Genomic DNA, 6,061 nt, shown 5'->3' on the forward strand with positions numbered 1-6,061 from the left:
AAAAAACATAAAAGTTTCAAACATTCCAAGTTGAGTATTTAATCATGCAAAATAGGTGTCTCTCCTCATTTAAGTAATTACCTTTGATTCAGAATATCACAGAGTTTTATATCCTCACTATAGATTCACTCAAATCACTCGAGGTGTTTAAGGACAATAAATGAAGCACTCAACAGTCAATAATGAAAAGTCATTACCATAGGCTTGCATGAAAATCAAATCTCCACCATATAATTTAAGATGATACATCAATCAAAAAGGTCTTTTGAGGGTTGTAATGAGGTTTGGTTAGGGGGTGTGGTCACAAGCTGAAAAAAAGGGTTAGAATCAATATTGAATTGAAAAATTACCTAACTAGAAAAAGAGTTAATCATCACTTGCGTACAACAGAGCTTCTTCTCAGACTAAGGAATTTAACTTCTGAAGCTTACAAACAGAAGATCACTACTAATATGTATACATGTTTTTTTTTAAGAACATATTAAATTACAGAGTAGAATAAAACATAGCTAAGCAACTATTTCAATTCAAATCTCGAAAAAATTGGGGCTTAAATTAATTTAGGAGATTTCAACAATAATGGTTTAAAGGTTAATATTAAGGGTAATACAAGAAATGGCTTGTTAGGCTCAAGGGGGTTTACTAGGGGTTAATCGTGGAGGTAGGCTTTTCATGGCATGAGTGGGTTAATCCTAAGTGCCTTAATCATTTTGAGATATCAAATCAAATAGTGTGGTCTGAACATGCATAATCAAGAAAGTTCTAGAATAACAGTTCAATACTGACACACTCAAAGCAATAATAAAAGTGAGCATGAAAAGAATTAATAGATGCTCAAAAGGCTCAAAAATCTCACAAAAATTATGGCTTTTTGACGTTTAACAACTTGTGAATTCCAACTCAAAGTAATACCTAAACTTTGGGGAAACAGCCTAAGATTTTAAATTCTTAAAAGTCAACTCATCATGCTTGATTCTCTAATGTCTTAAAGTTCAAACAATCAATGCATAATTGCCTATGTTTTAATTCAAGATATATCAATCAAAATCATAAGTCAATTAAAATTTATCCTAAATATGATATGAAAGCTTTTTCAAGAGAACAAGGCAATCATTCAGGGATTTTTCTGATAATGAAATAAATACCCCCACACTTAAGATGTATATTGCCCTCAATGTACAAAGGTAGATATTAGAGTATAAAAATAAGATAGGGAGAGAAGTGAAACTTCCTGTATGATGAATTCCTTGAACTGGAGTTCTGGAGAGTAATCGGTTCGAGAGTGGAAGAGGATGCTCTGGCAGTCGTAGAGGTTCATTTGGCCATAACTTCTGCGCCAAAAGGATATTATCTCTAGTGGTAGCTATGGTTGTGGGCGACCAGGACATGGCAGTCGTGGAGAACCTTTCTCGGTGGAGTTTTAGTTCCTATGTGATGATGAGCTTAAGAGCTCTATATAACTGTGATAAATTCAGGAACTTTTTAGGGGATATTAGGAAGAATAATTACTCAATAAGAAATAACCGAACTTAATAATTAAAAATAAAATTTCTAAAATCTAATAAAAATAAAAAGTAGTTTTAATAAAAATTAAAAACATAAAATAATAAATAAATGTTTTTAAAAATCTTCATCGCTGGATGGTTCGCGAGGTGGGACTGGCGATGAAATGTGGAGGTGCTGACAAATCTGCTATAGAGTAGCATCAATGTTGTCAAATTGTTGAAAACACTGCTGCTCGAATCGAGTAAGGCGCTTAAAGATGTCAGCATATGAAGCCGTCGCATGAACTAGACGAGAGGGTGGTGGTGGCTGAGTCAGTGGGTCCTTGTGCTGTGGGGGGACATCATCAGGAATGTCCTCATAGGCCTCCTCTTCGGTAGATTGGGCGAGACGATACTGGGGAGGGTAGGTTCCTCGGTGCCTCTCGATCATCCTTATGCTAAGCATGCTCGAGATACCTTGTGGAGACATCTGGCCAATAAGAGTGAGGGATGATTCTTGGGCCACAGTGTTGAGGAGCCCGAAGTGTCGCGCCAGTCGAGTCACATAGGGGCCAATGGAGATGACCCCCTTCCGATGCCGCTCTGTCTAGTGCTGAATCGTGAGGGCGATGAAATAAGTAAGGTCGATGACGTGCCCGTGCGACATGCACCATAAAAAGTAGGCGTCGTGAGTGTTGACGATGCCAGTGCTCTCTCGCCTCCCTGTAATCTTGTGAGCCAAAATGGCGTGTAGGTACCTCAGGGATGGTGGGAGAACTGATGCCTTTGAGTGGCTAGGGTTAGGGTTTTTGAATGGGGAAGAAAGTGAGTAGTGTAGGGTATTTATAGATTTTGGGCCACACGGCCAGGGCACACGCCCGTGTTCCCCAATTTCAACCCGTGTGTTTTGCGTTTTTCCTATTTGGGCACGTCTAAAATTCATCCCATGCCCATGTACCTCAGGCGTGTGGGTTCACACGATCGTGTCGCACGACCGTGTCTAGCTTCGTTCGCTTCTCCCACCCCCGCGTGGGAAATACCCACGCCCATGTCAATCTAACAGGTTCGACCACGGGTGTGAGACACGGGTGTGTCGCACACTCGTGCTAGTTTCTTAGTTTCAACTATGGGTCTTCCACACGGGCGTGTCACACGCCCGTGTTGTTTTGACAGGCTCGACCACTGCCATGTCGCACGGCCGTGGCGTTTTATCGTAGCCCATGTTTGGGGAAATCCTTACCTTATTTTCACATGGCCATAAGCACGCCCGTGTGCTTGGCTGTGTCTCTGTAGAAAACCTGTGTTCAAGAGCTCCGTTAGTAAGTTAGATGTTGAAGACTAAATTTTTAAAGAAGTTAATACAGTTAGTGCTCGGGTTGCCTCCCGAGAAGCGCTTATTGATAGTCTAAGCTTGACTTACCTCTCTGTTGAATGATCATGGTGGTTCGAGGAGTTTATACTCCTCATTCCTACTATCAATCTTAAAATAAGGTTTTAAACGGGTGTTGTTTACCTTAAAAGTGCCAAACTTTGGATGACTCACCTCCACCGCATCAATGAAAAAATGCCGGAGAAATCTTAAGAGGATTTTTCATTACGTGTGGTAGTGACAATGTGGGGATCTGCGGCATCTAATAAGACTTTATCTCCAACTTTAAGTTGATTTTGAGAGGTATCAAGCTCGCCTTGGTGTAGTTTCGATTTATCATGTGTTCTCGGTTTATGTGTTCGCCATTCATCTAGCTCATCTATTTGCAGCCTTCGTTCTTCATGAATAGATCCTTTACTATTGTTTGAGAGTGGCTCATGTACTTCCTTCAGACTTATCTCCTGCAAAGTGGGTTGTATCATGTGGTCAGTTTTAATAGAATGGTTTAGACGATCACCTTCAATTTTCGATGTGTTGTCAGAATTGTGAGCTTGAAGGGTGAGTGTTTCATCTCCTACGCGAAGCGTGAGCTCACCTGTGCCAACATCAATAATTGTTTTAGCAGTTCCTAGAAAGGGCCTTCCCAGAATTAAAGGAGTGTTGCTATCCTCCTCTATGTTTAAAATAATGAAGTCAACAGGAAATATAAATTTATCAATTTTTACTAACACATCTTTAATAATACCGTTAAGAAATCTTATAGTTTTATCTGCTAGTAGAATGCTCATCCTAGTCTGTTTGGGTTTCCTGAGACCTAGTTGCTTAAACATTTGATAAGGCATGACATTAATACTAGCCCCTAAATCAGCTAATGTATTATTAACATCTAAACTACCAATCAAGCAAGGAATCGTAAAACTCCCTAGATCTTTTAGTTTGTTTGGTAGCTTAGTTTTTAGAATAGCTGAGCACACTGTGTTTAGCTCCACATGCGATGCCTCATCCAACTTTCGTTTATTTGCTAAAAGCTCTTTTAAGAATTTCATTGCGTTTGGCATCTGCGACAGGGCTTCAATAAACGGTAAGTTATTATGTAATTTTTTTAAGAGTTTAAGGAATTTACCAAATTGTTCATCTGAGCGATCTTTCCTTGTTGCATTGGGGTATGGCACACGAGGTTTATATTCGACATTCACCGTTTTGTTTTTATTGATATCTACCTCACCTTAACCTTTGCTTACCATAGTTTCTTGCCTCGGTTCTGGTTCTGGCTCAACAACTCCTTCTTCATCTTGAATATTAATTGCGTTTAGTTGTTCCCTTGGGTTGGGTTCAGTATTACTTGGCAAGCTACCTTGTGGTCGTTCGAAAATTAGTTTGGAAACCTGACCTATCTGAGTTTTGAGCCCTTGGATAGATGCTTGTTGATTTTTAAGTGTTGTCTTGGTGTTCTGGAAATAAGTTTCTGACACCGAAATAAACTTTGAGAGCATCTCTTCAAGGTTCAGCTTCTTTTCCTGTTGGTAGGGTGGTTGTTGGTAGCCTGGAGGTGGTTGTGGTCTTTGATTTCCTTGACCGCTCCACAAGAAATTGGGGTGGTTCCTCCAACCTGCATTGTAAGTGTTACGATGGATTGTTTTGAGGTCGAGGATTATTACACATGTAGTTTAATTGCTCGTTATCCATGTTGTGGCCATAAGGTTGGTATTCTGACTGGCTTATTCCACCTCCACTTGCTTCGCACTGCATTACTGGGTGAACCTACAAAGAACTAAGAAAACCAACAATCTTTTTACTTAAGAGTTCGACCTTATTAGAGAGCATGGTGACCTAATCAACGTTATAAACATCGGTTGTTTTCGTTGGCTTTGTCCTCATGACTTGCCACTGATAGTTATTCAGTGACATATCCTCTATAAACTCATAGGCATCTTCAAGTGTTTTATTATTGATGGTTCTGCCAGCAGCTGCGTCAACCATTTGTCGAGTCGAAGGATTCTGGCCATTATGGAACGTTTGAACCTGTAGCCAAAGTGGTAACCCATGGTGAGGCCACCTTCTCAAAAGATCCTTGTATCTCTCCCATGCATCGTAGAGTGTTTCTAAATCCATCTGTACAAAAGAAGAGATATACGTAATTTAGCCGTTTTAGCCAGCAGAAAATATTTTAGTAAATATTTTTCGGTCATTTGTTCCCATGTAGTAATTAACCCTCGTGGTAACGAGTTCAACCACTGTTTAGCTTTGTTCCTCAATGAAAAAGGGAATAACCGAAGACGAATGGCATCATCAGAGACACCATTAATTTTAAATGTATCGCATACTTCTAAGAAGTTGGCTAAATGAGCGTTGGGATCCTCATCTTGCAAACCATCAAACTGAACAAATTGCATATCATTTGAATAGTGTTAGGTTTTAATTCAAAAGTATTTGCAACTATAGCAGGTCTAACTATGCTCGATTCAGTTCCTGTTAAAGAAGGTTTAGCATAATCATACATAGTGTGTGGAGCATGATTTTGATTAACCGCAATTCCAGGAGGTAGCTGATTGCCTTGGTTTTCAGCCATCTCTTCAGTTGGGGGTTGAGTATCATCTTCTTGCTCATTCTCTATGTATCTTAAGCTTCATCTTATTTCTCTTTGATTTCTGCAAACAGTACGATCAATTTTTTCGTCAAAAAGTAATGGTCCTGATGGGTTTCTTCTAGTCATAAACTATAAAAACCTTCGAAAAGAAGAAAAAATTAAATTAATAAATAATAATAAAATTAAATTAAATTGCAAGAAAAATAAATGGCTAAAGTAATAAAAATTGAGCGTTCCTAATATCTTAGTTCCCAGGCAACGGCGCCAAAAACTTGATCGCGAGGTTTCGTGATAGATTTTAAATATTTATAATTACTCGTTTTTGAACTAACTATTATCGCGATGTAGGCAAGTCTACCTATCAAATAGTAGTATAGTTTTAGCAAGACCAGATTGTCGAACCCAAAGGAACTAAAAGTACTAGTAATGACTGTCTTTTTATTATCTAGCCTAAGAATAAAGAGATTTTTGTTTTACCTAACTAATTATCTAAACTAAGAACGCACGGAGAATGGAATTGGTGAATTGCTTTTGGAAAAATCGATTGAATGAAGACAGTACCTAAGGAAAAAGCCACCTAGACAGTACTTGTTATTCTGGCTTCGAATCGGATGATTTATT

At 38.9% G+C, this 6,061-nt stretch overlaps 1 non-coding gene across 1 annotated transcript; it reads left to right on the forward strand.

Moving 5' to 3' along the window:
* The first annotated feature begins 4,891 nt into the window (after nt 1-4,891).
* LOC128290048 (small nucleolar RNA R71) lies at nt 4,892-4,998 on the forward strand. Its single transcript, XR_008279689.1, has one exon. It is a non-coding gene; the product is annotated as a small nucleolar RNA R71 (small nucleolar RNA).
* Nucleotides 4,999-6,061: the final 1,063 nt, after the last annotated feature.

This window comes from Gossypium arboreum, chromosome 2 (assembly GCF_025698485.1).
Source record: "Gossypium arboreum isolate Shixiya-1 chromosome 2, ASM2569848v2, whole genome shotgun sequence".
In the NCBI taxonomy this organism is placed as follows: domain Eukaryota; kingdom Viridiplantae; phylum Streptophyta; class Magnoliopsida; order Malvales; family Malvaceae; genus Gossypium; species Gossypium arboreum.